The following is a 23,429-nucleotide window of genomic DNA, read 5'->3' as shown; positions in this document are numbered from 1 at the left end:
TAGAAAATGCCAATGGGACTCCGTTAAATATGTACATCTCCAGGTAGCCGTGCTTTGCATTCAGTTCAGGATATTTGCATTCACAACAGCAAAGACCTCACTGAACACTCCTGGTCACTGGCTAAAGTGTGTTATTGTTAGTATTGTACAGACGAGGCAACTAAAGCTCAAGGCCGTTAAGTCACTTTCCCAAGGTTAATGGAATTTAACCAAGATTTGTTTCAACGTGCAATGCAACTTCCCTAGGTTAAGTACTGTATTTCCCAGATAGTCTCAGGGGGCAGGCAAGTTAAGAAAATATACAGCTTCACGTAGCTTCAGAGAAATACATGGACAATAGATCCTAGTGGATTGTTTAAGTTAACTAAAGCATCTGGGGATACAAGCGTACAGACAATGGATCCAGTTCAATATGGCAATTCTTCGTTTCAAGCAAGTTATAAAAAAAAGCTTTTATCAAATAAATAACTACATTTCATCACCCATGTTCTCTCTGAGGTGACAAGCATCACCTCAGGCAACCCATTTGCAAATTCATCAGATCCCTTCCCATCCTCACCTCCTTCCCTTTTGCCTAAGTGAAAATGGAGCTTATTTCTTCTTCCCAACAACCCATTCTTGTCTGCCTTCTCATGACTCACTCTACCAATCATAGCCTCCCCTTTGGGTCCTCAATGTTTCCCCCTTTTCTGGCTCCCTTTAGTCAGTGGAGTCTTGCCCAACTGAAAAAATGAAAACAAAAAGCCCTCTCCATCCTATTCCTCTTTTGATATCCTATAATTCCCCTCCCCTTCCCAGCCTGGCTTCTTGAAAGGATAGTCTATAATGTTCATTCTACCTCCTCACCCATTCCCCATCCCACAGCAATCTGGCTACTGCCCTCACCAGTCCACTGAAATTAGCCTTGCAGTTAAACATGATCTCCTCACTGCTTAATTCAATGGACACCGTATGCTTCACCAGCTTATGTACTAAAATTGGAAAGATGAGGAGATCATCATGGTCTCTGGGAAAGAATGACGAGCAAATGCATGCAGTGTCTCATATTTTTATAGTAGGAACTCATTTTGTTATATATAGACCTCTCTCTAAATAGAGTATATATTTGCATATAAAAAAATCTGAGAAGACATATATCGAAAATTTAACAGAAGTTATGCTGGGTTGTGGGATTTAGGTCAATTCTTAAATTGCACATAATTATATATGTATATGTATTTATATATGTTTGTGTATATATGTACACATATTCAACTTATATAATGATCACATATTCCATACCTAAATAAAAATTTAAAAATATATCATCTCAAAATATCCAGTGGCCCCTTTTCACTTCTTATCTTGACATCTCAGTGGTATGTGACAATATTAACCGTGTTCTATATCCTTGGCTTTAAGGATAGCACTCTCTCAGTCTTCCCTTACCCTCTTGGCATCCTGTTCTTGGTCTTCTTGTCAACCACCACTTCTATTCCCATGCCCTTTATGTTGGTCCCCTAAACTCCATCATTGTCCTTTGTCTCTCCCTGCTCTACATACAGTCTCTGGGTGGTCTCATTCATGTCAAAGACTTACAATTATGCTGAAAACTCCCAAATCTACTTCTCTAGCTCAGAGCTCCTGCCTCAATTCCAGCTTCCTCTATGCAACCATTTACTAGGTCTTCAAACACTTCAAAGCAACATCCTTGAAACTGAATTCATCATCTTTCACCCCAAATTGGTCCAACTCCTGTATTCATAGATTAATGAACAGAACCACTATCTATCAAGCTCTGTCAGAAATGTAGGTGTCATTTTTTTTCTTTCCTTTCTCTTACATTGACAGGCTTATCAATTCTACTAAATTCTATCTCCAATATTTCGGAAATGCCACTTCTTTTTTTGTCTGTAAACGCTGCCTTAACGATGGGTCTCATCATTTCTTCTTCCAATTATTGAAACAGCCTCTTTTGCCTTCTATTCCTTCCTCTTATTCTGCAGCCTTAGTGGGTTTTCCGAAATATGAATCACAGCATGTCACTTTCTGTTGAAAGTCTCTAATGACTCCCTTTGCCTAAGGATAAAGTTCCAATGATATTTATTGTCCTCCAGCATAGACTTATTGCTCAGCATTCATCCACCTTGCGTCTTAAGTCTCTGTGAACTCTAGATTTAGTGACCTGCTACCTGTTCTCCGAACTTCCATATTCTTGGATGCCTTAAGCCTTTGCCCTGTCACTCCACCTACAGGGAAGCTTATTCCCTGTTGTCAGTACTTGACTTTCTCAGTTATCCTTTGAGAGTCAACTCAGGCATTGTTTCTTGACCTGCTCAGACCCAGCCTTGCTGTCACAGCACATCTTACTTCCTATACTGTGCTATACATCACACACTATTTTAATTGTTCATTCATTTGTCTCTTTCAGGTCAGGAGCTCACTAGAATGTTGAGCTCCTTCAGGTCAGGACTAAAAATTTAAGACTTTTTGAATCAACACATAAGTATATGATTGGCATAAAGCAGGCTTTTATAAAATTGGCACTGCTGGGCTGATGTGCTGTGAGGGAGATGGGAACCAGTGTCTCTTGAACACATTTACCCACAAAATATTGCAGTGTCATTCTTCAAAAGTGACTAAAGTAAATATAGGTGCATCTAAATGTATTTGCTCAACCCACCACTGACAGCTTAAAGAGTTCCAAATTCAGAAAGAGCTCCAGGTAAAAGCTCAGAACCTGAATTAGAGCCATCCGTTCTGACAAGCATCAGCTCCTTTTTGAGCAGGCACTCTGCTGCAGGAATGCTGTGATGGCACGCAGGGAACGCAGCGCATGAAGCCGGAAAACCAGTTTCTCTTTATGTTTCTGTCTTTACTTCCCAAGTGATCCCCTTGGCAAATCACCTGCCCTCATCTGAAATTGGAGGGCAGCAGCATCTGAAAGAACCAGATGGACTTTTGTATTCCCGTTAGCACTAAAATAAATAATTATCATGGTTCAGTATGAATGCTTTTCAACAGATTACTTTCAGGTTTTATAATACAAAACATGGTATCTTATGTACAATTATCTGAGGGCTTAAGAGGCTCCTGAAAAACTACCAAGACATCTTTGTTAACCAAATTTAAATACTATCTTTCATGACCTCTCAGGAAGGCATGGCTCTCCATGGCTCTTTAATGGGTAGAACCTGGAGTCAATGGGTAGAACCTTGGTTATCACTCCTCCCTCCTCTCTGACCAAAAACAGGAATGCATGAAATGCTCCCTTTCACTAGATGGGAAACAGAGGAAAAGTAATGGCCTTGAATAGCATAAAGACAGAATTGTATTTAAAGTATAATATAATAAATGGGGAAAATACTATACTGCACAAACATCTCCCTCCACTAACACCCTGAAGCCCACTGCACTTTCTCTTACCACAATCTCCATTTATTCAAATATTGGGTATCTGTAGGTTTGGGTCAGGGCTGGATCCTTCTCCATCCCAAGAGAGAGAATCATGACTATTCTCTGGCAATTGTGTGCAATTCTAAATAATTGGAATTTCTGCTCTGGCATTTCTTAGTTCAAGTTTGTGTTTGGTCCCAAATGAGATCTGACAGCATGCCACCTGGGGAGTTCTGGAAGATAGACAGACATGGGACTCTTCCCTTCGCAGGACTGTTACTACATGTGACACTGCCATGACAATGAGAGGAGATAATGATAACAGTGGAGGATAACAGAGTAGAAGGAAGAAAGGCACTTGATTTTTTTATGACAATGATACATTCATTTAGCCGTGACTAAAACCATCCTGGCTTTACAAACAGTACAGGCATACCTCCAGGCTATTGAGGGTTTGGCACAAGACCACAATAAATCAAATAATAAATTCATAATATATTTGGTAGTGGGGGGGTTTGCCTTCAGTTTGTAAAAACTGCAATACCTGTGAAGTACTATATAACGAGGTATGCTTATAAATATGATTTTATATTATTAGCAACCCAAACCTTCCTAAGTGACCTACTACTACTGAGTGCTTTCAAATAGCTTTCCTTGTGTTGAAATTGGTGGACTGGTGATACATATGAATGGGGTCAACAAACTGCAGCCCACAGACTAAATATGTCCACCTCCTGCTTTTGTCAATAAAGTATTAGAACACAGCCATTCTTTTTTGTTGTTCTTGTTGTATTATCTATGGTTGCCTTCCTGCTATAATAACAGAGTTGAGTAGTTGTGACAGAAAGTGTATGGCTCACACGTGAAAATATTTAGTATCTGGACCTTTACAGAAAAAGTTGGCCAGCCCCTACTCTATACCAGCAGAGCTTAACTGGGGACTGCATCAGTCAGATAATTTGGGATGTCCCAATAACTGTTTAATGTTGTACACAGTTAAAGTCCCACAGTACAAAGGATACCTCACATAAAATGCTAATGGTGATTCTGTTGGGAACTACTATCCATGCTCACTATAGCAACCCTTCCTTAACTGTATGCCATGTCTCAGGCCACATGGATTGGTTTTTACTTTGCACCTGCCACCACCAGTCTGATGGCTTTATCAGCATAGGTAAACAGCAAAATAGAAGCATATTACTGAACATACTATTAATCCTCACATTTGTTGACCAATTAGGGAAATATATTTATCATCATTTTAAGGTATATTTTCATTTAGAATTTTCTGTTTGGGGACTTGTTTCAATGTAAACACAACATTCTAAGTTTTGTTCTAAAATAAGTTGGCTTTGCCCTGGCCAATGTGCCCAGTGGTTCGAGTGTCAGCTCAAGCCCCACATGGTCGCAGGTTCTGTCAAGGGCACATGCCTTGGTTGCAGGTTTGTTCCCTGCCCCTCCCCACTCCAACCCCTGGCAGAGTGTATGCAGGAGGCAACTAGTCTATGTGTCTCTCTTACATGATGTTTCTCTCTCTCTCCCACCCTACTCCCTTCCTCCCACCCCCACTCTCCCTCCTTCTTTCCCACTCTGTTTGAAAAGCAATGGAAAAAATATCCTCAAGAGTGGATTAGCAAAAATTAAATAAAGTTGGCTTTACACACAATTTTATTGAATTATAGTTTATTGTATACTCATGAATTTTTAGGTGCCTTCTACTTACGATTTTACAGAGTCATAATTTCTTTGGAGTTACTTTTATACTAAGCAGTATTTTATAAATAATAATTATTCTAATTCTTGCTTTCATAAAAAGGCCTAAAAATATATTCTTAGAAAGAACTAAATTAGCCTTATATAGAGATCTAAATGTGAACAAACAAAACACATGCATCTGAAACTATTGCTACTATTTCACAATCAAGAAATATATACCCTTAACTATGTAGTCAGCTGAAACATGAAAATCAAAGAGGTTAAAAATTTGTGAATTACAATGTAAGGGATATAAAACACATCTATCCTCAATGGCATACACCATATGTTCAGGAAAACATAATTTACCTGAAATTGTTATTTCATCCAAGGGATTACAAAAATAACAACAGGAAAAACCAGCTGAGACACTGCTTCAAGTAAGACCAGATGGGGGAAGGAGAAAGTGGTTCAGAAAATGGAGAGTTCAATGCCATTAAAAGACAATTTATTATTCATGGGTCCCAAGATGAGGAGGCATGACTGTACTGCAGGGCCACATGGGGGAACACCAGGGTCAAGAGACAAAATGGGAGTAAGGGGGAGGATGGCCAAGAGCCTTAATTGTGGTTTCCAAGAGCAGGAATGGCTGAGGTGGAATATAAGTCTGAGTATTGAAACAGGAATTTTTAGGGGTGAAAAAAGACAGGTTTTAGGAAATTTTGGAAATTAAGGTGACCATGGAGGAAGCACAGGTCTGCAGAGCAGCAGAAGGTATATTTCCATAGAATAGGGAAGCTGAAAAGCTGCAAAAGGTACATTTTCATAGAATGAGGGGGCTGGGAACAGCAAAAGGTCTATATTTACAAAATAAAGGGAAGGAAGTCCTTTATCCAGAAGGAGAAGAAGAAACCCAAAGGGAATAGGAAAACAATAAGGAAAGAGGGGAGGAAAAACTCACATGCCCCAGGTGAGGTTCCACCTTTGAGCCCAGGAGTTACTATAGTAACCAGTCTAAGGGAATAGTGACCAATCAGAGGGGATATCAAGGCACCAGGATCTGTAGCCTTTATAAGCCGCAGGGAAAAGGAACTCAACGGGACCCTTTCCTTTCCCCATGTGAGAGTCCATTCTGTGGGACTCTTCCCCCTCCCCACGTGGGAGTCTATACTTGTTCTTTAATAAATTTCTATTTTTGCTATACCATCTTCTGTCCGTGGATTCACTCTTCGACTCCGGGGGACAAAGAATCCGGGTTCCAGTCCAAAAACTCCGTTTCAGTATGTTTAGGATCAGATCGTTTGAAATACAGGGGTGGTCTTGGTGTGTGAGAGCTAGATAGAGGAGGTGGTTGTAGATATCAGCTTTGAATTGTTTGGTTTACATATAAAAGGCATGCTCCCCGGCATGTTGTTTACTCTGTTGAGGAATTAGCCAGGCCTGGGAGGTACAGTATCTCCGGGACTAGCAAAGCACCAAGATGTCAAAATGTTATAAAATACAGAAAATTAGAAGAAAATAAAAAAACACATTATGAACACACCCACACAAGCAGATACTAATTAGCTTCCCTTCAGCAGCCTTTCCTTTCTCCATCATCTACCAGGACACTGCGTTTCAACTCATCCAGATCACTGATGTCTTCAGCACCTGGTGCCATTCTTCTTCACCCCAACCTCCAGTATTATTCCCATGATCAACTCAAAGCTGGGTTCTTCTAAAGTTGAAAAAGATCCCCAAAATGTTCTCAAGATCAAAGCATTTGGAAAAGTGTCAATACGAGTTTAGGAAACAAGTACCCTTTACTCTTCTGCACAGAAGTTGTTTTAATGGTAAGTGAGAACTATAGCTTTTGAAATAATAACTTTACTTTTCATAGCTTTTACCTCTGAAATTCAACTTCCAGTAATTATCTCACTGATAAAACCTATAAAACACCATTCTCATGACTCTTACTTATTATGTTTAGTTCTCATAATATCTGGGCAACTGCCAAGGCCAGCGTGAAAGAGTGAAGGGAAGATGGCATATGAGAACAGGGACAGGGATGGGTCATCAGAGGGCACCAGAACAAGGGCAAATATCTGGACTTTATTCTCAATGCAAGAGGAAACAAAAGTGGGGTTTCAGCAGCACAGTGATCAGCTTCCGTCTATTTTTATCCTATCCTTCGCTAGACCCATCAGGGCTCCAAAGGCGGAGTTATTGGGTTTCTGCAAAATATGCCTAAAGGGCACAGCTGTGAAGAGTGGGAAACAGGATGAAGCTGCTGCCTATGACCAGAGGGTAAAATCTCATGAAAAAAAAAAAAATCGAAAAGAATAGAAATAATCATAAATAGTAAAGTCGGAGAAAAATAAAATGTAAAAGTTGATGAAGGCCAAAAAATGTAAGTCAAAAGTTACCTAAATGCTACAGGAGAAAAATTCCACTGGAGAAAAATATAACTTAGCATATATTAAGTCATATTCATGGCTAAAATGAGAAATCAGCAGGAATAATCTGAATTGCTTCAATGGAACAAAAAAATAATGCAGCCTGGACCTCATTCAAGAGAAATGTCATTAATTCTTTAAAAGCATGCTTAGATTTTCAATGACATTTTTGATAGATCCCCCCTCCCCGCAACTGCTGAATTTTCAGAAGATATCTCCATCATTAGCAATTCCCTTGAATCCCTTCAAAGGCAGGTAGACTCCTTAGCAGTGGTAGCCCTGCAGAACTGGTGCGCTTCAGATCTCTTAACAGCAGAAAAAGGGGTACCTGTGTATTTCTTGGGGAAGAATGCTGCTACTTTGTAAATGAATCAGGAATTGTCAAAGATCACATTAAATCCCTCTGGGACAGGATTGACCAAAGACGACGTAACCAGCTAGAAGGGGGGTATGCCATCTTTGGTTCACTTACCCCATGGCTCCTCCCACTATTAGGCCCACTGGTATTTATTCTTTTAATCTTGCTCTTTGGTCCCTGTCTCATGTGCTGTTTCACTAGTTTTTTGCAGAACAGAATGCTGGTGTTCGCCAGTGAGAAAGTAGGAGAGATCTATCTGGCCTTGAATTCAGAACCTAGAGAAACCTATGTTACCACAATCTTTGAGACCCCAGGTAGACGCCCCTCATGACGTCCCCTCTCAGCAGGAAGTAGTTATGGAAGACAGACCTTCACTCCCTGACCTTGCCCAGACTCTCAAGTTGTGTTTTTTTTTTTAATATTACCAAAACCCTGGAATGATAGATCCTCCCTTCCTCCAACTGGTGGGCAGAGTATGACGTAACCTGCACCTGCGGCCTGGACATACCAGAGTACCTAACCAGGCACCTTATATGGACTATACATTGAACCACCAATCAGCACCTGCCAAATACCCTAAGCCCTTGTCCCTAAGTACTTGAGTGACTAACTATGTACCTTATATGGACCATACATTAAGCCACCAATCAGCACATGCCGAGTACACTAAGCCCCCATTCCTTCCTATTCCTCCCCTCAAAAGGCGTGTTCACCTCTGCACCTGCTGCTGTTCTCCCCTTGCGAGACAGCCTTCTCCTCTAATAAAGCCTGTAGTCCTGGTTTTTCAGCCCTCTGTCTGATCTTTCATTTGGTGCCAAAACCGGCCTCTGTCTGAATTTCAATTTTTATAAATAAAAAATTTAGTTATTCCAACATTGACAATTTTGCCAACCTCAGGCAACTTCACCTATTTTAGATTGTTAATTTTAATGTGTTTTGAAATAGAAAAAACCTAGATCTAAATATCAATTAAGTTCCACAAGCACCTCCCCAATAATGACTTCTAATCACAAATACTTTATTTTAACAAATCTATACTATGTAAGTATATTCTCATCCTGTTGAGCAAAGAATTCATCATTATATATTGTAACATCCTTATGAGTTGGCACAGTGTTAAGGCTATTCAAAAAAAGAGTATGTTTTCCCTCATTAAGCACAATGTCTATTTAAAAGCGTGGCTTTTTAAGACATCAAGTGTAAAAAATCTTGAACAAGAAATATTAACATGCTCATGATGAGTAGCTAAACACCACATAAATTAACAATAGGCTCCAAAATTAAATCATCAATGGAATGTTTGGACCAGTAGTTACTTCTGTGAAAAATTTCTAAATAATTTGAACCACGAAAGATTAACTGTCACAATACACTACATGTCCTCATGCCTCCTCCATCATACATGCATTTCCCACACCTTTCACATTTCCTCAAGACCCCAATGCATACACACACACACACACACACACACACACACACACACACACACGAACCAACCTGTTATTCCTAGGACACATGCCCACTTACCCATGCAGGGTTAGGCAAAACTCTTCCCTTTGTATGACCCTCTCTTGCCTAGCAGACAAACTCCCAGTGATCTCTCAGGTCTCAATAAAAGCATGCTGTCTTCTTTCTTCTGTGTCTTGGTTCACACATACTCTAGGCAGAGATAATGACTACTTGGCACAAAAACTTACTCTTTATTTTAATTACGTGTTTCTGATGCCATTGCAATTACCTGGTTATTATTTAACAGGAAAGGAGTAAAAGGGGAGATGAAATATATAGGCATGCCAATTATACAGCTTTGCCAAAAAGCTGCATTTAACATTCTCCAAGTCTATTCCCTGCTGATTGATAGAGGAAGGGACTGGACAAAGGCAGGTTAGACTCATGCCCAGTAAGGACTGAGTGAAGTGGGGAGGTGCCTACTTGATTGCCTCTCAATCACATCTGAAAGCCAGTCAGTGACCAGAATGAGTGTGGCCACTGCAAGTGCACAAAACCTGAATATATAAACTTCCAAACCAAGAAAGTTCCCTCTCTTCTCTCTCACATGCACAGGGTTCCTGGCTCTCCTGTGGCAGGGGGTGCATTCCGCTGTGCCCACATGGCCCACAGCCATATTGGACTTCTCACATGGACTAATGGATTTTAATTAACTTGGATGCTGAACCATACCCGGCTATAACATGGAATGGAAACTCTGGACACTGGCCTTGTTTCTGGCTTTGCCAAATTCCCAGCTGCACCTTTATCAGAACTGACTTATGGGGCCGGGGACTTTGGAAGCTGAGAAATGTAACTCCACACAAATAAAACTTTTCCACATCCCATCCTCCCGTACAGTCTTACAAAATTCATTTTCTGAAGATATTGCAAGAATCTCATTCCCACTTGTTCTGGGAAATCTGGCCCATTGATTTCTCCAGCATCATTTCTATGTTCCTCCCTCAAACAGGCAGACTCCCTCATCTTTACAGTCCCAGAACCAAGCGCAGTTTATGTTATACAGGATACTTTTAGAGCAATGTATCTATTAAGTAAATAATTCAGTGCATGTATGCATTTATGAACTTGAAAGAATAATTTCTATTTATTCAGCATTATTATATGCTTACAAATTAGGAAATAATGCCAATGAAAACATTTCTATTTCACTGAAAGATGACAGCACTTCCCCTAGACAGCAAACAAGAGAAAATATTTATGCCTTGGACATTTACATTTTACAGAGACATAAAAGAGAAAAAGAAAAGTAGAAGACAGCATTCATCTTGCATTATTAGTTATGTAATAACATTGTAAGAATATTGGTATCTTAGAGGGTTAAGCAAAGATATAATTTTTCTTGTTTAATTTTAGATATGTTTAACTTTTTTATTATGACTTTATTTTTAGAGTGGTTTTAGGTGTACAACATAATTGAGCAAGAGGTACAGAGAATTCCTATATATCTTTTGTTCCCACATATGCATAGTCCCCCATGATCAACATGACTCATCAGACTAGTACTTTTTGTTTTTACCAAAGACAAAACCACACAGACTCATCATAATGCCCCCAAATCCATAGTTTACCTTCAGGTTCACTCTTGGTGTTGTACATTCTATTGGTTTGGACAAACATATAATGACATATATTGATCATCATAATAACATACAAAGTGTTGAATTTCCCTAAAAACGCTCTGTGCTCTGCCTATTCATCTCTTTCCCACATCCACTTCCCTTGGCAATCACTGATCTTTGAACTGTCTCCAATGCATTGCTTTGCCTTTTCCAGAATGCCAGGTTGTTGGAATCACATGATAGGCAGCCCTTTCAGATTGTCTTCTTCAACTTAGCAATATGCATTTATGGTTCCTCCATGTCTTTTCATGGCTTGACAGTTCATTTCTTTTTGGCACTGAATAATATTCCATTGTCTGGATGTACCCCAGTTTATTTATTCATTCAATGACTAAAGGATACCTTAGTTACTTCTAACATTTACCATCTATGTACATAAAAGCCTAAGTGACTGTCACAACCGAAACAACTGAACGGATGACTGAACAGGCTGTGTGGGGCGACCAGGCCAGCAGGGGGGTTAGTGAGGGACGACCAAATGACTGAACAATCAGGCTACGTGGGGCAACCAGGCTGGCAGGGGGGTTAGTGAGGGCTGACTAAACGACTGAGCAGCGGACTGCGTGGCGTGATCAGGCCGGCAGGAGGGTTAGTGAGGTACGACCAAATGACTGAACAGTAGGCTATGTGTGGCGACCAGGCTGGCATGGGGGCAGTTGGGGGAAAACAGGCCGGCAAGGGGGGAAAATTAGGGGTGATCAGTCAGGCAAGCAGGTGAGTAATTAGGAGCCAGTGGTCTCGGATTGAGAGAGGGATGTCTGACTGCCTGTTTAGGCCAGATCCCAGGCCTAAACCAGCATCCCCTGAGGAGTCCTGGATTGGAGAGGGTGCAGGCTGGGCTTAGGGGACCACCCCCCCATGCATGAATTTTGTGCACTGGGCCTCTAGTCCCATATAATAAAAGCCCAGCAACCATAACGGCATAACAACCAGAATGACCACTCGACCAATCACTATGAGATACACTGACCACCTCTTGGCCCCTCCCCGCTGGCCAGCAGGCTCTGATCACCAGATGGTGAACAGGGAACTGGGGTGGGTGGCGAGGGATGTGGGCAACGCCAGGCCAAGGCTCCTGCCCTGCTGGTCACCCCACACACAGAAGCCAACCCACAGCGGGGGTGAGGCCTGCAAGCAGGCGGGAACGGCCGACATCTTGGTCCCTCCCCCTGGCCCACAGGCTCTGATCACCACATGGTGAACCGGGAACCAGGGGGGTGGTAGGGGATGTGGGAGGTGCCAGGCCAAGGCCTCCATCCTGCCAGTCGCCCCACACACAGAGGGTGACCTGCAGCAGGGGCAGGCCATGAGTGGGCGGGACCAGCCAATCTCTCAGTCCTCCACCCGACCTGCGCGCTGTCAGGCTCCCATCCCTGGTGGCAAACTGGGAACCAGGTGGGTGATGGCAGGGGGCGAGGCCAGCTGCCAGCAGCTGGGGAAGATGGCCTTGATCTCAGGCTAGGCCTAGGGACCATACCCGTGCATGATTTCATGTGTTGGGCCTCTAGTTATGAATAAAGCTGTTATAAATATCCTTGTGCAAGGTTTTGTATAAGTTTCCAACTTCTTTGGGTTAATACCAAGGAGTGAGATGGCTAAATATTTGGTAAAAATATGCTTAGTATTGTAAAAAAAAAACAAACAAAAAAACAAAATAACAACAACTGCAGAACTGTTTTCCAAAGTGGCTGTACCATTTTGTATTCCCACCAGCAACGAATGAGAGTTCTTACAACCTCATCACAATTAGATATTGTCAGTGTTTCAGATTTTGGCTAATTTAATAGGTGTGTACTGGTATCTCATTCTTGTTTTAATTTGCATATTTTTGATGGTATATGATGTAGAGTATCCTTTTATATGTTCATTTGTGATCTGTACATCTTCTTTAAGGTGCCTATTAGGGTCTTTGGCCCACTCTTTTTTAAAAAATATATATTTTTGTTGATTTCAGAGAGAAATGGTAGGGAGAGAGAGATAGAAACATTAATGATCAGAGAGAATAATTTATTAGCTGCCGTCTGCACACCCCACACTGGAGATCAAGCCTGCAACCCAGGCATTGAACCATGATCTCCAGGTTCATAGGTCAATGCTCAACCACTGAACCATGCTGGCCAGGCTGGCCAACTCTTTAATTGGGTGTTTTCTTTTCTTATTGTTGGGTTTTAGGATTTGTGTATCTTGGGAAATAGTCCTTAATCAAATGTTTCTTCTGAAAATATTTTCTACCAGTCTGTGGCTTGCCTTCTAATTCTCTTGATACTGTCTTTTTCCAAGCAGAAGTGTTTAATTTTAATGAAGTGCAGCTAATTTCTTTCTCTCACGGATTGTACCTTTGGTGTCAGATAACTATTCCCAATGTTTTTCATCTTGGCTTACACTTGTTATCTTCTAGGAGTTTTATAGTTTGTTTTATATTTAAGTGTCTGATTCATTTTGAGTTAATTTTGTCAAGCATATAAAGTCTGTGTCTAGATTCAATTATTTGCATGTGGATGTCCAGTTGTTCCAGCACCCTTTGTTGAAGAGCCTGTCTTTGCTCCATTGTATTGCTTTTGCTCCTTTGCCAAAGATCAACTGACTATATTTACAACCATCTATTCCTAGACTCTCTATTCTATTCCATAGATTCGTCTATTTTTCCTTGTGGTTGTACCAGTTTTTTCCTCACATAATTTGCTGCTCTGCTGTTAGCTGCATACATGTTAAGAATTGTTGCATTCTTGGAAACAGACCCTTTGATCATTATATAATGCCTTTCTTTAACCCAAATAACTTCTCTTATTTTGAAATCTGCTTCATCTGAAATTCATATAGCTACTCCTGATTTTTTTTATTAGTGCTAGCATGTTTGTTTTTCTCCATCTATTTGCTTTTAATCTATATGTGTCTTTATTTTTAAAGTCGGTGTCTTGTATAGTTGGATAGTGCTATTTGATCCATTCCGACAAATTCTTTTAAATGGTTCCTTTAGATCACTGACATTAAAAGGGATTACTAAAATAGCTGAATTAATATCTACCATAGTCATTACCATTTTCTTTTTGTTGCTCTTATTCTTTGTTCTTATTTTTGTGTTCAAATCTTTTTCTTCCTTTTGTGATTTTTAAATGAGCATTTTATATAATTCCAGTTTCTTTCTTTTCTTTTTTAAAATATATTTTTATTGATTTCAGAGAGGAGAGAGAGAGAGAGAGAGAGAGAGATCAATAATTAGAGAGAATCATTGATTGCCTGCACATCCCACCCTGGGGATCGAGCCCACAACCCAACCATGTGCCCTGACCAGGAATCAAACTGCGACCTCCTGGTTCCTATGTCAACGCTCAACCACTAAGCTTAGCCGGCCCAGCCAGTTTCTCTCCTTTCTTCGCATATCAGTTTTTTTGTTTGTTTGTTTGTTTGTTTGTTTGTTTGTTTGTTTGTTTTTAAATATATTTTATTGATTTTTTACAGAGAGGAAGAGAGAGGGATAGAGAGTTAGAAACATCGATGAGAGAGAAACACCGATCAGCTGCCTCCTGCACACCCCCCACTGGGGATGTGCCCGCAACCAAGGTACATGCCCTTGACCGGAATCGAACCTGGGACCCTTCAGTCCGCAGGCCGACGCTCTATCCACTGAGCCAAACCGGTTCCAGCCGCATATCAGTTTTATATTTGACCCTTGAACTATGTGGATGTTAGAGGGGCCAAGCCCTCTCTCTCCCACCTCCACTCCTGCAACCCTACTCAGTTGAAAATCTGCATGTAGATACCAGTCAGGTCTGCACATACATGGATTCCCAAACATTTGAAAATATAGTTGATCCTGGAACTACACAGGTTTAAATTGTGCACGTCCACTTATATGTGGATTAACTTCTCCTCCTCCTCCTCCTCCTCCTCCTCTTCCTCCTCCTCCCCCTCCTCCTTCTCCTTTTCTACTCCCTGACTCTTCCTCCATCTCCCCTTTCCTTTCTCCTCCTCCTGTATTTTTGAACAAAGCACATCCTATTACAACTGAAGATACAAGGACCACCTCCAAAAGACCACTCAGTGTCTTATAGGAAATGCTGCTTAAAGAGCAATTGCTGAGATAAACCTTCTGGATAACATACATAAAAGAAGATGATATAGATCTCTTAGTAGATTTATTTTCTCACCATTTAATCAAAGCAGATGAAGCAGAGAACTAGTCAAATGTCCCTCCTAAAACACACATACAACCACTCATTCCTTATTTCCCCCAACTGGGTCAGAAAGAATACAGATCGCATCCAAAAAGCTCAGAAATCTCCAAACCTGCCAGAGGGCCAAAGAGACTCTCTGAAGGTTTCCTAATTGGAGACTTTGGCTCTTTAATTAACTGAGAGAACCATTACTCTCAATGTATCTATATCACAACACCAAGGAACTACCTGGAGAAGTGACATTGTTGTCACCTTGAGACAGAGGCAAGGTGTCAGCATTACCACTAGTCAACAGTTTGGCCCTGATGTCAGTGGTGTTTACTTCAGGCTCAGGAGGAAGAGCACCTCATGTTTACAGGCACTGGACGCTTCATAGTTTCAGGTTCCTCCACAGCATGTGTACGTGCCCAGAAAGCAACTCTCCATTCCAGGGACTGTGAGGACTCTTTGACACCAACCCGCAGTCATAAGTACTGTACATTTCCACATTTTCCACATCCACCCAGGCCACACAAACACATATTTATATACACAGAAGTTTCACAGGACCTATGTTTTCATATTCTTTTTTGTTTTATTCTATTTTTAATGTACTAACGTTTTAATGTTAGTACAATTTAATGTACTAATTTCATAGCCAACTAATATGAATTGACCCCTTCAGTAAGAAAACAACAGTTTTGTAAAGAGGTATAAGTATCATATTTACAACTATTAAGAACTATAATCTTCCAGGTCTTAATTAAAGCAATTATCATATCACAATTCATTCCTCATTCATCAAACACATAGTAATTGAGCCTCTATTATATGATCCAAAGGATCCTCTGTTGATCAGCCTCTCTTTTTCTATGTATTTTACTTTATAATATCATTCCAACAATGGTTAAACTCTAGCAATGCTGAACTTACCTAAAGTTCTTTCCTACCATTTGCTATTCTATTCTGAAAAATTGTGAATTGTCTCCACAAATAAATCAATTTGCAGACTCTTGCAAACCCTTTAGACTTGGTTTGTACTTCTGTGTGTCTTACCTAACAAATTCATCTAGAATAAATTGGGGATGCCTACAATATTCTCCATGCAATATTAAGACCAATAATCATAAGACCAATAATTATGCTCTATCATAATTGCATACATACCCAGCTTCTGAATCAAGAACAAGGGCCATATAACTAACCTATGCCCAGGCCAGAAATCCCTTTCCCTAGCTCCACACGTACCCATACAGTAATGCTCCACATTGTGCCATACTTCTCACCATAACTGTAGTTAATTATGATTTATTTCTCTCTCTCCTTCCAGCCCATAAACTCTATGATTACAGGAACAGGGTTCCAAGCACTTATTATTCCAGGATCTGGTGCAGAAGCCAAAACACAATCAGTTTTCAATAAATATTGTTTGAATGAATGAATGAATTTATGAATGCTCACCATCAAAAACATCCTAGTGATGTAGCTTTTCCAGGTTAGTCTTGAACCAGCAGCATCTACTTGATCAAAATCCTCCTGCACATTACCTTTCCTAAAATATCTTCTAAATTGCGGTGTGTTCCCTGAGTTGCTCTTCTTTTCACATTTTCCAAACCCTTCTCCTGGCTCGTTTCATCAACTTCCCTCACCTGGTAAACATTTTTCAATTTTAATTACATGCATATTGTGGTGAATCACAATTGAAGTAATTTTAGAAGGTGAGATATTTGCTAGCTGTAGAGGGAAAAAGCCCTAATGAAATTCAAATATCTTTCCTTGGTTATTATCCAAATTTACAGCTGTTTGCATAGCTCTACTTAATGAATATAGCTATTTTCATATCCAACTGAATCCCCAATCTCTGTCTCATTTCTGTTTAAAACTGCCTATCCTCCCCCAGAAATCAGGGAATAATCTTTTCTTTTTTAAAACTAGACTTGCTTAGAGCTTCCCTCACAATTGCTATGGAAAAAAAGTTAAAACATACTTTGAGAGTTTCCCTGGAAAGTAGTAGAAGAAAAGTAAGGAAAACAAGAGGTGGGGGAGAGAGAGAGAGAGAGAGTCTTCCATAGGGCACAAGAATTCTTACACAGTTGATGAAGGTCAAATCATGATGATACTATTAAAAATATGCCTGAATCTACAGATCAGTATAGTTTCTGTCAAAGTTCTAATATCCTTGATTGCAAGATTTGAAACAAAGTGAAATCATGGGGAAATTATTCTTTCAGTTCTTTCACATATTATCCACTTAAAATGATTTTCTTTTTCTTCCACTTAGTGCCAATCATGAAAATTTCAAAAAAAAATCATGAAAATGTCAACTTCTTGAATAAAAATGTTTATTTATGAAATGGATACATGCACCCTAATTTTTTCCATGCTTGTCTACAATAGTGGAAATGAGTTACTTTAAGATTAAAGGTCTATATTCTAATAATTTTAATAATTTGGCCGATCTAAGAAGCATATATAAAAGAACCTGATAAGTTTGTAATGATGATAATAATCGTTATGTCTGGATTCGTGCAAATTACAGGCTCATGGTATTTCAGAAGGATATACTCATCAGCATTTACTTGGAATGGAAGGAATAGATGAATTGGGGTAGGAGAGGCTCTTACAAGAGCCTGGAAGCACAGGGACTGATTAATTAGTCAGGCTCCTTGTTTTCATTTCTATGTCACTAGTTTAAGCCCTTCCTGGGTTACTTGCTTTTGTAGGTGTATATGCTCAAGACTGTATGACTCAACACTGGCAAACCTCCCACGAAATGCAATGGTCACAATTGCACAGGAAATGGATGAGCATAGACTTCTTTCTCACCACCATCAGAAAAATGTCAAGTATTTTCTGAACCCACAAGGTTCAGAAAATACTTTTGTATACAATAGCTAACATACCACCCTATTAGCTCTAGAACAACTAAAGGCTTTTCTTGCAGCAATAACGCAATGCTGATAGAATATGATTCATGAACATTTATCTCTAATATTCACTCCCTAAAGGCTTATATATTTAAAAATAAAACCCATGAAGATGGTTTTGCAACAATATTTCTTGAATTCTAGTGTTATTCCTAGCTTAGTCAATCATTGATGAGTTACAGAATTAGTGGGCAGTTAAAAAAAGATGCTATGTGGAGAAAGAATAATGCCTCATTAAAAATGTTTCCTTCTATTCAAGCAATTTTTTTTTGGTTTATATATGTGTGAGGTATCCTCTATAGTCTTAGCTACCAAAAATCTCCATTCTCTCTCTCCCTTCCTCTCCCCGCCCCTCCCCTCCCCTCCTCTCCCCTCCCCTCCCCTCCTCTCCCCTCCCCTCCCCTCCTCTCCCCTCCCCTCCTCTCCCCTCCCCTCCTCTCCCCTCCCTTTCCCTCCCCCCTCATCTGTGTCCTAGGGGATGGCTGGGCTCTGATACAGAAAGTGTGTAGGTCTCTGAATCACTATGAAATCCAGTAATCCAAATAGAAATGTCCACATTGAATTCCACTTGCACTGAAATAAACTGAAATGAGGGTTGAGGGAATGAATATTTATTAAGCATTTAGCTTCCCAAACCAATACATCAATTGAAAAAATAATGTTCTCTTATCATTACAATTTGGATAAGTGTTTGTTCTGTTTTGTTTCTTTGCTGGAAGGGATGTTTAAAATGTCATTTATCAAACATCCATATTTTCATCTCAGCTTAAAGCATCATCGAATAAATTCTCTCCTTCTTTAAAGAACTGTTAATTTATTCCAAGAGGTTACATTCTTTCTGATGGTGTTCTCAGAGTCTAAGGCATCCAGTCTAGTAAATAATGTAAGGTTCAGAATACATAAAGGAGGAATAAACAGGGGGATTTCATAAACAGAAAAAAAAATTAATGAAAAACATTCTAGCCACTGAATTACTAATCATTTATTAAAGACTGAAGTAGAGTCATTCTTCAAATTCATAATGAACATTGTTGAAGACAGGAGAAGACTAAAACAAGACTTTGCCATTCTTAAGGAACCTTTTCTGGTTATCTGTTTGTTTTTACCAAAGTATAGGCTTTATTCATAATTTCTCAGTGTTTACCTAACGTTCTTTTTTGGTTCCAGGATCCCATCCCTGACACCCATTCCTTTTAGTTTTCATGTCTCTTTAGTGCCACTGGGCTGTGACAGCTTCTCAGACATCCCTTGTCATTAATGACCTTGAGAGTTTTGAGAAGTACTGGCTGGGTGTTTTGTAGAATTCCCCAATTTAAGATTTGTCTTATGTTTACTCGTGATTAGACTTGGTTATAGATTTTTGAGCAGACCACAGATATAAAGTGGCATTCTCATAAGCTATCAACATGACTCATCATTATTGATGTTACTCTTGATCACCTGGCTTGAGGAAGTGTTTGGCAAGTTTCTCCCCTGTGAAGTTCCTCTCCCCTTTCACACTCAAGTCCTTAGAAGAAACTCACTATGTGCAGCCCATGCTGCAAGAGTAGGGAGATATGCTATATAAATTACTGAGAAGTCTTCAGCATTGGAAATTTGTCTATTCTCCCCCATTCATCTATTGATTCAATCATGTATTTATATCAGCATGTACGTATGGTATTTACTTTATATTTTGAGTTATAGGCCAATACTGCTCTGTTTTGTTGTTCAAATTGTCCCAGATTTAGCCACAGGAAGCTCTTTCAATTGGCTCCTGTGTCCCTTTAACACGTGTTCCCATTATATTATATTTTTATTTGATTATGTTCTTACTTTCTGGCACTACAAGATGCTCTAAGCTCACGTTCTGTATTTCTGGCTCAAACCTACAATCAGCCATTTCTCCAAAGTCCTGGCTCCTTTTGTTGGAGAATGGTAGTAGAAATCAAATTTTGGGTGCTAGGTGCTCGCTGTTTCTAAACCCTCTCAGCTATCAGAGCATGGACACATAGGTGTGTACACTAACCCACGTATATACAGATATCTAGAAATATGCCTATATGTAACCACCTGATCCTAAACTAATTAAAACGATTTTATACTGATTCTTATCTGTTTGTGGTCTCCTTCATCAAGATCCATACCACAGTTTAATCATAAGACAAAAATCTAATGAATCTAATATCCCATGCTCCTCCCATGACTTGTACCACGACAGGCAGAGAATGTTTTAGTAGGCACTGCCAGCAACAGATTCTGGTGGCCTCATGTAGCCTCTATGGCCTCAGCCTTCAAGGAGGGCCCAAGTCAGCGACAAAGATCATAGCCATTAACTCGGTTCAACGGAGGTGATGCTGTCACTCGGCAGCCTCTAACAGGTCTTCCTCTCACTCTTCCCTGAACTCCAATTTCTTCCCCTCTCCCTTCCCCTTTTCTTCCTTTTAAAATTTTCTGACATTATGCTGTCCAAACAGGGGTAAAGAATGGCACATATCATTCTTTATGAAAATGGGATGGGACTCTTTCCTTAAACACAGTCATCACCCCACACAGAGACTTCACAAGTCACTTTTAACTCACAAATGCAGAAGGCATCTGGCAGTCACCGAGTGTCCTCACAGTGACCTGTACTGGACTCATTATTTTAGGAAAAGGCTGCGGGGACAGGCTCTCCCGCTGTGCTCCTGCAAAGGCTGCAGACTAGTTGCTTGTCACTCACTGCTGATCAACTCGCCTTCTTGCTGCTCCATGTCACCGGCACCATGGTGAATTTGTAACACTCAACTCTGCTTTTCATAACCCAGTTTTGATATTGTTCAAGTCTCGCTCCCAATCTGATGCCCTAAACTTCCCCATGTGAGTGGCTTCCTCCGTCAGTAGTGCCTTCTCACAGGTGTCAAAACTCTAGAATCTAACATCAGTGTGTGTGCGTGTGCGTGTGCGCACATGTGTGCATGGCCTAGCTTTGAATCAATTTTTCCAGTGGGCCCATCCTTGAGGGTAAAGAGAACCTTTCTAAGCTTGGCCCTTTGCTACAGAAATAGTTTTGACTACTAGCTCTTAGCAATCAGCCTATTTCTGTCTCATTTGATCTATGCTGGCCAAGCCTAGTCAGGTACTCTGTTAGGGGGACATCAAGCACTGAGATGACTAAGATTCCACTGGCTGGGACAGACACATAAATGATGAGTGGAGAGGGTAGAGGGGGGAGTGATTTCCACTGTCTTGATAGGCATGTTCGAATTTTCCAGGTGAGAAGTGAGCAGGGAGCAAAGAACACTCCAAAGGCACAGAAGCAGCAGTGAGCACACTCTGTTGAAGAACAGGAAGGAATCAGGAATGGGGCCCCCAGAGGAAGGAGAGGGAGGGGGAGTTGAAGAGCTAGAAGGAGCTAGAATAAATGGCTGTGATCAGAATTTTGAAAATTATAAATGAGCAATGCAAACTATGGGAGGATATGAAGCCACACAGTGACATTAATCCAGGCTACAGACATTTTATTGCTGTGGCTATAGTCTCACAGACCACAACAAAGCCAACTTAGAACCCACCACACTGAAAATATTTCTCACTTACTAGGAAACAAAATCAGAAAGCATAGCATCTTACTCATGCTACTTATTGTAGATTTTTGTAACTAAAATTGCAAAAGCAAGCTTCAAAAATATGAAAATCAAGTGAGTCAGTAAAAAGGAGATTATGTCCCTTTCTTTATAAGTAGACCTATGTGCAATGAAGGAAATGTTGATGTCTGGCTCTAAGTGCTGCATTGCTGAGCAAATCTTCTAACTCACACATAAGATGCATCTCTTTTTTAAGTCAGTGAGATTATGAAAGGCAGAATCTGTCAGAGCCATTTAATGTGAGAAGCGCGGCCACACAGCAGGGGTATTTTTCATGACAAACCCACTGAAATATGATGCTATATTCAAACACTTTCTTAAGGACAACCATTCGCCCACAATATTAAGAGGCCTTAAATAAGGTGTTGTAAAAGCTTGAGATTCCAATCTTGTGTCAAAACAACTGAAGGTGTAAAATAAAAATCACCATTTGGAAAAGACAGAAGTAACAAATTTCAAAAACTGGAATAAATAATGTCAGCAAGGGCCGCTGCAGCCAAGGTTAAACAATCTATTCTTGAGAAATCATTAAGGCAGTGCGATCTGATGTCGTGTTAGCACTGCAATTGTGGCACAACCTTGGCCAGCTGGAGCTGATACCCAATTATCACTCCTGGCATGGAATCTGGCACTGCAGAACACTGCTTTTTAATTTTCATCACCAGGTAAGGAGAGAATATGCTCTCTCTCCAAGCTGATGGAGTACAGTGGTCAGCACTCTTATTTTGATACTCATACACATACACATCCCTTCCTTCCAGCTGAGCCTCTGGCAGCCTGGCCCACGACTGGGACACTCAGGAAGACTTGTTTTAACACAGGGTTGGGGCCTTATGTGTAAACTTGCTCCATTTGACTGTACAGCTTAATAACGTCCTGCATGGAAACGTTGGATTCCAGAAATAAGGAAGGGTTAGGGATTAGGAGTTTGGGGTTAGAGGTGGCAGTAGAGTTAGAGTTAGGGCCAAATAGTAAATATTTTCGACTTGGTGAGACATAAGGTCTCTGATGCAACTTCTCAACTGCAGTGCTGTATGGCATGAATGCAGCCAGTTAATAGGTCTCCACCCACTGAGCTCCCCTTCCCCACTCTGTCCCACTTCCCTTCACAGCAGGGGCACAGCAAAGCCAGATGTTCGGGGCATGTAGCTAAGGGGAAGCTGTGTTGTGGGTGCTTTCAGTTTGGGTGTCATAAAATTATTTACATGGTTCACAGTCACTAGCATGCACCACTGAGTTACTGCTAAACATCGTCCCCACTACCCTTCACAGGGAAGACGTGAAGAATTCCCCTCCCACCCAGTCCAGCAACTCAACAGGCATTAGGAGCAGAAGGCGGTGGCCAGAGTTCTTATACTGATGTGGACCTGCCTCACAGAAGCACATGTGTAGTGGTGCCACAAAGTGTATATGTGTAGAGCGAGGGAGAAACAAAGTTTTAAATGTATAAAGCCAAAACACAGTCTTGGGAGAATTCCCTTAACATCAGATGTGTGAATTTTCACCTCCTCAAACAATGTTCCTTTGTCAGGAATATACTCTATAATAAAGCATATATAATTTTAAACTGTACTATATTTTTATTACCTTTTTAGAAGTAAACTGTTTAATAAAGCACAAGTATTCTATTGTAAATTAAATTCTGGAATATGTCAGTAATGCAACAGAGCTATATGAACTCTTAACTTGTTTGTATAGAAATATTAACTTTTTTAGTCAGCTTTGAATGCACTTTTTTAAAAACAAAAA

The 23,429-nt window shown here is 40.3% G+C and overlaps 1 pseudogene; it reads left to right on the top strand.

Annotated features, from left to right (window-relative positions):
* Positions 1-951: 951 nt before the first annotated feature.
* LOC114228328 (U6 spliceosomal RNA) lies at positions 952-1,051 on the top strand (annotated as a pseudogene).
* Positions 1,052-23,429: the final 22,378 nt, after the last annotated feature.

Source organism: Eptesicus fuscus, chromosome 16 (genome assembly GCF_027574615.1).
Source record: "Eptesicus fuscus isolate TK198812 chromosome 16, DD_ASM_mEF_20220401, whole genome shotgun sequence".
Taxonomy (NCBI): Eukaryota; Metazoa; Chordata; class Mammalia; order Chiroptera; family Vespertilionidae; genus Eptesicus; species Eptesicus fuscus.
This window is presented reverse-complemented; position numbering and strand designations above follow the sequence as displayed.